Consider the following 9,790-nt stretch of genomic DNA (forward strand, 5'->3'; position numbering starts at 1 on the left):
TATATATAAAAAAAACAGAACAAACTTTAAAAACTTAGGCAAGGAGGATCTAAATACAAAAATAAGAAAATTCAATTTTTGGCAGAGCTAGTAGTATTAAGCAAAAGCATATGGGTGGAAAAGTAAGAATGATTCTACAACAGTAGGTTAAGCCAACATACATGAAGAAAAAGCAGATAAAATTGAAATGGGATAGTTAGTACAACCTCAACTGAGACTGAAAATTTAAGTCCAATTAGGAAACTGAAATAATGCACACATAACCCAAAGAAGACCTAAGCCAAGATATGGGTAGTGGAAAAGGAAACTACTTATAACCCAACATCCATTAGAAAAAAAAAATGTACTTGCTTCAGTAGTACACACTAAAATTAGAATGATACAGAGATTAGCACGGCTGCTCAGCAAGGATGACATGCAAATTCATGAAACATTACACAGTTTATTTAAAAAAAAAAAAAAGTGCCAGCATATGTTGACCTTGTTAGAGAGAGACTAAAAAAGTGTGGAAAGTAAGGGTGACCAAGCCTTCAACTTTGGGTAATAGGAAACATAGTGGTGCATTTTCAACACAGGATGGGGGGTTAATTTTGACTATTAATCAAATTATAAGTTGTTTTAATATTAAACTTGGATTTTTACCCATCTAACAATAAATTTCAAGGAGAAAGTATGAGATTTTCAGACAGACCATTGGAGAGATCCAGATTGGATATATTTCCTTTAAAAAAACACTTAATCAGAGCTTTTGGCTGAATCCAAGAGAGCAAATCTGAGCTGTAGGAGATACCAGTTAATTTTTTTTAAGATTGTATTTATTTATTTGACAGAGAGAGAGACACAGCAAGAAAGGGAACACAAGTCCAATGGAAGAACACAAGAATGGGAGAGGGAGAAGCAGGCCTCCCCCCAAGCAGGGAGCCCAAGGTGGGGCTCAAACCTAGGACCCTGGGATCATGCCCTAAGCTGAAGGCAGGCACTAAATGACTAAGTCACCCAGGCACCCAGATAACGGTTAATGTTGAAGGACACTGGAAAAACGAGGAAAAGACCAATGGAAAAAGACACTCAAGATAATGCAGCACCAAAGAGGCTAAAGAGCAATCTTAACTCAAGGGCTGATAATAATGGAGATACTACCAGAAGATTAAGGAGAAGGATTTGACCACCGTGGAAGACACCAATTACCTTTGAGAATCTAAATCAGGTTCTCAATTTTAAAGGAGAACAAATGCTGAAAACTTTGACATAATTTATATAATATGTACATAGTACTACCTCAAGAAGTGTGGATATAAAAAAATTTTAATGCTTAGCAATAAGGAAGTGCATGTGTGTGTGTGTGTGTGTGTGTGTGTGTGTAAAACCAGGAGGGGAAAGGAAGGGCTGGGGAGTGGGAACTGGTCACATTTAAACACAAGAAAATATACTAATAATCAGAATCCAAGAATAAAATAATCAAGCTGGCACACTGAATAACTAGTTGTTGACTTTTAAAAGCATTTCCTTGGGGTGCCTGGGTGGCTCAGTGGGTTAAAACTGCTGCCTTTGGCTCAGGTCGTGGTCTCGGGGTCCTGGGATCGAGTCCCACATCGGGCTCTGCTCAGCGGAGAGCCTGCTTCCTGCCCCCCACCCCTGCCTCTCTCTGCCTGTCTCTCTGCTTACTTGTGATCTCTCTCTCACTATCAAATAAATAAATAAAATCTTTAAAAATAACAATAAGGGGCGCCTGGGGGGCTCAATGGGTTAAGCCTCTGCCTTCGGCTCAGGTCATGATCTCAGGGTCCTAGGATCGAGCCCTGCATTGGGCTCTCTGCTCAGCAGGGAGTCTGCTTCTCCGTCTCTCCCTGCCTGCCTCTCTCTGCCTACTTGTGATCTCAGTCTGTCAAATAAATAAATAAATAATATTTTAAATAAATAAATAAAAATAACAATAAATCTAAAAAAAATAAAATAAAATAAAAGCATTTCCTCAATAGCTCTTTAGACCTGCTCTGTCTAAAATGGTAGGCACCAACTATATGTGGTCATTTAAATTAATTAAATTAAGTTAAAGATTCAGTTCCCACTTCACCCCAGCCGCATTTCAAGTGTTCCACAGCCACATGTCAATAATGGTTATTATATGGGACAATGCATATATTTCCATAATCCCTGAAACTTTTAGTGGACAGCAATGCTTCATGCCACAGCCTTTTGAAAGTATGTAAATTAACTCCAAACATTTCTGAAATGTGCTTGAATTTAATGGAACAATGTATTCATCCTCTTTGGTCCTTCTCGAGGGCAAGCACAAGCATCTAATGCATGCACACTTATAGCATTTTACTGAGAAAGTCATAAATCAAAAATAGAACTCAACTTGCACTGAACCATTAGTTGATTACGAATCCCCAGAAATACGACTGACTGGTGAATGTCTTCTTTTTTAGTTGTTTTTCCTGACACATCAATTCATCAAGCATTTTCAATAAATACAATTCACAGATGGGTTCCACAGATGGGCAGACTGAGGCTTATCATGAGGAACAGTTAATGGGGAACAGCTATGAGGCATGTCAGTTGCTCCAGTGTTTCTCTCTCTGAGGATTCTCTTTCAACAGCCAGAGCTTAGTCAGCTCCCTTTCCGTGTACTTCCAGAGACAGCACTTCCTTTAACCTTTCTGACAGGTATCAAAATCTCACCCATGGGCTCTGTCAAATGCTAGCTAAGAAATCAACCATGGACCAGATACCTCCTATTACATGTGTACTATGTAGGTAGGTAGATATTTCATCTGAGACAATTATCCACTGTACTATTATGGCATAATAAATACCCAGTTTCATACTGCTTTTCTGCCAAGAAATGAAATGAAAACTGCTCAAAAAAGCATCTTCTCCAGTTCCCCGTATTCACTATAAATGTCATTACTCATATTTATCTGTATATGTTTAATACAGTTATATTCCTAAATGCATCCAGAGTGGACTCCAGCAAGTCTTAAAAACAGATGTGAATAATAGAAGGACACACATTTTGAAGGGATAGGAAGAACTAAGAATAATTCCAACCTTCTCTACTTTCACAGTGGAATACTGGATTTTTCTGGCATACAATTCCCAGTGAAGTTCTGTATGGCATTTCAGGAACTTGCAAGGACACAGACTATCAATAGTATTCAACAAATCTGAATTACGCTTCCTGATGATTTTTTTTTTTTTACTTTCCCTTTGTGTCCATTGTGTTGGAGTCACTGCTGAGAGCCAGGGATATATGTGCAGTTACTAACAAAAGGGAATAGCTCCACAATTCACTGGAATCATCTGATTGATCAAGACTTCTCACAAACCCATGTCCAATGACTCATATGATTATCCTCCTAAAATTCTCAAGTATTTCCAAAGATTTCCCTTCCTTCATTCAACACACTCATGAAATTCAACATCCTCCAAGAAGTTTCTGTTTCAGTCAGTGGGTTTAGCAAATTGATATTCTTTGCCCCCTCCCCTACTTCCTGTTATTTCCATTCAGATCACAGCTCAAATACCATCTCCACAATGAGATCTTGCTTGGTTATCCTCTGCCATCAACTGTCACTAAGTCAGGTACATCATCATATTTAATTTTCATCACAGCTTTTGCCACTAGGGGAAATTATCTTTATATAGGTTTCTAATATGTCTGTTTAATATATGTCTTCCCTAAATAGAATTTGATCTTCATGACCAACACTTGTCTGTTTGGCTTAGTGAACTGTGACTGGTACATTAGACATTCAAACAACCATTGGATGAAATTCAATCAATCCTCTAGACCTAAATTTCGGTGCATAGTAAATTCAGGAAATAGAGGTAAACATTAAATAACACCAAGAGGAAACGGGCAAATCAAGAATCTGGGAGATATGGGGCGCCTGGGTGGCTCAGTGGTTTAAGCCTCTGCCTTCGGCTCGGGTCATGATCTCAGCGTCCTGGGATCGAGTCCCGCATCGGGCTCTCTGCTCAGCGGGAGCCTGCTTCCCCCTCTCTCTCTGCCTGCCTCTCTGCCTACTTGTGATCTCTCTCTATCAAATAAATAAATAGAAATCTAAAAAAAAAAAAGAATCTGGGAGATAACACATAGTAAATGTCTTAAACTCTTTAGTAAGTCAATGTTGTGGAGAAAACAAAAGGGGGATTTTGATTTATGGAACTGTTATTTTCTTAGGAATGATAATGAAATTGTGGTAACTTAGGCAAATGTTCTTATTCTTAAGAGATCCAGATTAAATTAAAATTTTTTAATATGTGCAACTTGAACTTTCAATGGAATGTGTGTGTGTGTGTGTGTGTGTGTGTGTGTAGGGAGAGCAAGAAAGAGGAAGTACAGATGGTAAATCTTGAAGGATCTTATATAGGTGCTTATTGTACTTGTCTTCTGACTTATTTGTAGGTTTTATTTTGAAAATTTTCGAAATTGGGAAAAAACATTTGATGAAAGGTAATAAATTTCTACTGATTCTAGTCTACCTAATACCAAATGCTCAGGACCCACTATTCCTCCAATTTATCATGATAAGAATACTTATTCATACTTATTTAATAATCTAAGGCATCTCTCTATTAACTACTATATGTCTGTTATATGTCCTTTATACAATTTGGTTCAAAGATAATCCTTTGAAAAGTAAAAGCCCAGATGTTGGAAATCATGCCAGTCAATTCATTTCCACTGCCCATACTAGAATGCCAAGCAGAGAGATGAATAGCAAATTATATGGGGGAACAAATATATGCAGATCAGTTACCCATTCAGGTTAAGTCATGGAATCTGAGAATCTAGACAGAGATTTTTAAACCAGTCCCAGTAGAGCTGGCCATGAAAAGGAAAGTACTTAACCTATCAAATGAAGTTCAGTTCAGTTCCCAAATGCTTACACTGCAAATTCTGCCAAACCTGCCTCAAATATCATGGTCACTAAAAGGGCATCCTGAGGGCCCAACATGACATACGCAAACTAATGAGTTCCTCGCTTCCTTTGACTTACCCAGATTGCTCACTAGAAAATAAGCTTCAAGAAAAGAAGAGTTTGACTATTTGTTCATGCTTCTGTACTGTCAGTGCCTAAAAAGAAAGTCTAGAATTTATTATATACCCAATAAATATTTGTTGAACGAATTAATGAATCAAATGCCAGCAGAACAACGGTTCTCCAACTTTTGCATATATCAAAATCATCTTGAGCACTTGCTGTAACACAGACTGCTAGGCTCCACTCCCAGAATTTCTGATTCAGTATTCCTAGAATGTGGCCCAGGAACATGCATTTCTAATGAGCTACCATGTAATGCTAATGCAACTGGCCTGGGGACCACATTTTAAGTTGCAGTGCTGTAAGAATTATCTCTTTCAACTTTCCCCCTTGCTTCAGATAGCTGCTACCTCAGAAGCAAACACAGTACTATGCAATCATTTTGTATAAGATACCTAATGCACCTCATTGTTTATTTGACAAATAATCTTCTTACAGTATTACAGAAACATTTAAGCTTGAACTTAAAATTCAGACACTCTCCCATCAATCAGGCCAAATATTTACCATAGGTATTTTACGCCCTGCTAGGGGAAGCTAGAATTCCACATTAGCAGCTCAGAATACTACTCCTCCAGCTCATTTTTGTGCATTTGGAAGAAGGCTGGGAAAATATACACTATCTCTTTGCAGCACAATTGCTCGGTGAAGCATGTCTGCCCCCAGAGAAATCAGGTGCCTCATGCACTGCAGAAATTTATGTTAAAGAAAGTCTGTTTATGAGAGGCGAATGTGTAACCCAAATTTATCTCCCAGTGACAACTTCAGAATCTGAAAATTTCCAACTTCTCCCCTTGTGAGTTACTTGAAATTGCTGTTTTTCAAGTCAAGAACACCTGTTTAGTGTTTTTCTCCTCGCCCTCCCTGGTAAATGGAGCCACTAGGAAAACAGCATCTGAAGGTTTTAATGAATAAGAAACACAAAGTATTGACAGATTTCAGCACATTACACAACCCTTACCCTGTCCCCCTAATGAGGTAGGATCAAAAAGGAAGAAAACAGTTGTGATATTGGGCTCTGGAGTTTGTTTTTAAACTGCTGCAAATGAGCTCAGGTAGAGTACCATTCTACTGGGTACAGTCATAAGCAATTTGCACATTGCTGTGAAATAACATATACAGACATGACTATGGTAAGTGAACAACTAAAGATTTGATGTTCAGCATCAGGCACACTTCCAAATAACTTTCCATCTCAACTATACAACACTCCAGCAATCAAAATTCCACTTGCGCTTTTACCACTGGGTCAGATCTAACTACAAAGAAAAAAAAAATCAAAAAGTCTGAGCCACTTACTGAATCTTATTCTAATTCAATCGTTACTGAGGTCTTACTGTATAGGAATACAGATTCTGAAAACAGAAAAGGAAAATATTAATTACAGCTAGATGGGACCATGAATCATCTGATAAATGGTTATAAAGCACTTATTTTATGCTCGTCATGGACCTAGGTACAAACATTTATTTAATGGCGGCAGTCCCCATTTGTGGGTCTTGATCTAGTCATAAATACAAACAAACAGGTCAATGAATAAATGGATATGTAATTACAAGTCAAGAAAGGTACACAAATGGGATGCCTGGGTGGCTCAGTTTATCTTTTAACAATGAATATAGTAAATAAATAAATAAATCATAAATTTTCTCTCTTGGATTCTTCCTTTTTAAAACCTAAATAATGGGGTACGTAGGCGGTTCAATCAGTTAAGCATCCAGCTCTTGATTTCACTCAGGTCATGATCTCAGGGTTGTGGGATTTGGCCCCAGGTAGGCTCCATGCTCAGCAGAGTCTGTTTGTCCCTCTCCCTCTGCTCCTCTCCCTGCTTTCTCTCTCTCCCTCTCTCTCTCCCAAATAAATAAATTCAAAAAATCTTTTTAAGAAAGCTATTTACACTTCTTATCTAATTTTTAAAATACAAAGATCAGTATGGCTTTCTTATTTGACCCATATGGACACAAATCATGAAAGAAACCTTGACAGAGAGGGTCAATCTTGCCCTCACTTGCAGTGCTTATATAAGCTGCCCTAAGATGCTATGGATATGGGTAATTTAAATTAGTAGAATTCTTATAATACTTTATAATAAGAAGAGGACTCAAGGAACATTTTATATATCACTCAGTTGTTCATTATCTCAAGGGTAAGTATTTAAACAAGTTACAGAGTTATCAAATTAAAGATAAATTATACTTTTTTTTTCAGAGAAATCTATTCCAAATTTCCAGGCCTCTTCTATGATGACAACAGATCTAAAATGTCATACATACATGCTTTATCTGTTCCTTCAAGGCAAATGTAAATATTTTTATAACTAAGAAAGAACCTTCAGGCACCTGGGTGGCACAGTTGTTTAAGCATTCAGCTCTTGTTTTGGCTCAGGTCGTGATCTCAGGGTTGTGAGATGGAGCCCTGCGATGGGGTCTGGGCTCAGCACGGACTCTCTTTCCGTCTCCTTCTTCCCCTTCCCCAATTCTCACCTCCTCTCTCTCAAACAAATAAATGAATAAATTATTTTTTTAATTTTAAAGAAAGTAACTTCTTTTAGGAGAGAAAAAAGATGTGGAGAGAACGTTTAGAATATCACTGTTTGGGAATATTCACATTTTTAAGTTTTCTGTTATCAAATACATAAGTATATCATTTATTTAAACAAATATATATCAACACATTTAAATTTGGAAATTGAATATTCTCATTTGTATATGAATCTTCTAAATGAGTTTCAGATGGTTTATAGACATTTGTTAATAATACAAAAATGCCTGAGATTAATTTACAAGATTAATTAATCTGCAAGAAAAACCGATTAATGTTAAAGAAGGTAAAAACATACCTGTCAAATTCCAGTAAAAAACACTTTCAGACAACTAACGGAGAAGACTGAAAAATAAATATCATGACAGTGCAGTAAACAATATAATCTCTCTTATACGTATATTATGAAGCAAACTTTTTTAGTTGTAACATCTATAACAAGTATCAAAATAATCTGAATGTAGTCTGAGATACTGAATATTAAATCAAACTGTTAAACCAGGGGCTCCTGGATGGCTCAGTCGGTTAAATGTCTACCTTTGGCTCAGGTCATGATCCCAGGGTCCCAGGAGTGAGCCCCATGCAGGGCTCCCTCTCAGGAGGGAGTCTGCTTCTCCCTCTCTCTCTGCCCCTTCCCCTGCTTGTGTTTTTTCTGTCTCTGTCTCCAATAAATAAATAAAATCTTTTTTTTAAGTGTTAAAAAAGTGTTAAACCAAAATGTTCATAAACTAATGATACATGATTTCACTACATTTCTATCATAGATAATACAACTTTCACTGAAAAATAGAAAATGTGTACCATAAACAGTATTTTACAATATCCTGAAATCTTGTTTATTTCATCTTTTGCACATAATTTTAAATGTTTTTATTTTCTTATAAGTATATAAAATATTAGTACAATAGCATATGTGTACACAAATTTGTACTGATAGGTTGCATAATTAAAACAACATGCCTTACTGAAAAGGCTGCCAATGAAACTTTTTGAAGAGAGATATAAATACTCTACACCAGACTCTACGGAGATTAGTATGCTAACAAAGATTAGAGATGAGAAACTAGTGGTAGAAAAAAAAAAAAAGTCAAAGACTATTGCAACAATCCTAATAAATGGGCCTGAAATAAAAGAGTTACATTGTGACCATAAAGGGAAAAATGGGTATTATAGCTATTGTGATAGTCAGAAAAATACCCACCAAACAAATATCTATAGCCTAATTTCCAGTACCTGTGAATATATTATATTAAATGACCAGAGCGAATTAACATGGCAGAGGAATTAAAGTTGCTAACCAAAAAAAAAAGTTGTTAGCCATATGACTTTAAAATAAAGAACTTAATATGGATTATCTTTGTGGCCCCAATATAATCATAGCAGTTCTTAAATGTGGAAGAGAGAGGAAGAAGAGTCTGTGGCAATATGATACGATGTGAGAAAAACATAACATGTACTGCTGGCTCTGAAGATGGAAGGGGCTGTGAATCAAGAAATGCAGGAAGCTTCTCTCTAGGAGATGGAAAAGCAAGACAATGAATTTACCTTTAGAGCCTCAAGAAGGAATGCAAAATGCAGCACTGCAAACATCGTGATTTTATCCCAGTGAGACCAATTTCAGACCACTGCCTCTAGAACCATAATAAATATGTGTTGTTTTAAGCCACCAAGTCCATAGTAATTTGTTACAGCAATAACAGGAAACTAATAAAAGTATTACAGAAGAAACATAATGCATAGTAATTAGAAGAAAAACCAAAAAGTTGAAGATGAGTCGGATGTTTAAAGTTCAGGAGACTCCAAGGGTGAAGTTTATAATTAAAAAATCAAAGATAAAAGGAGAAAAAAAAACAGAGATAGGGAATAACTTAAAAGTACTCTTATAAAGCCATCTAGGGTTCTAGTTTTATATTTCATCCTTAATACATACAAATGAGTTATAACAAGGAAACCATCCCCCAATTCAGTGAAATTTTCATTAACCAATGTCATATTAAGCTTTTATAATTAGACATTTAATTACTGAAATTGGGAAAGATGTAAAATGAAGAAAGCATCTGCTTGACCAGCGATTAAATGTTACCCTATATAGAAACCTATCCTAAATACAATCTCAGTATCAAGAAAAAGAAAAAAATACTAATATCTTGTCATTGTTCTTGTCTTTGGCTTCTTTTTTCTCCTGCCTTTAATGT

At 36.4% G+C, this 9,790-nt stretch overlaps 1 pseudogene; it reads left to right on the top strand.

Annotated features, from left to right (window-relative positions):
• The first annotated feature begins 345 nt into the window (after nucleotides 1–345).
• Nucleotides 346–445, top strand: LOC122898236 (annotated as a pseudogene).
• Nucleotides 446–9,790: the final 9,345 nt, after the last annotated feature.

This window comes from Neovison vison, chromosome 1 (genome assembly GCF_020171115.1).
Source record: "Neovison vison isolate M4711 chromosome 1, ASM_NN_V1, whole genome shotgun sequence".
Classification (NCBI taxonomy): Eukaryota; Metazoa; Chordata; class Mammalia; order Carnivora; family Mustelidae; genus Neogale; species Neogale vison.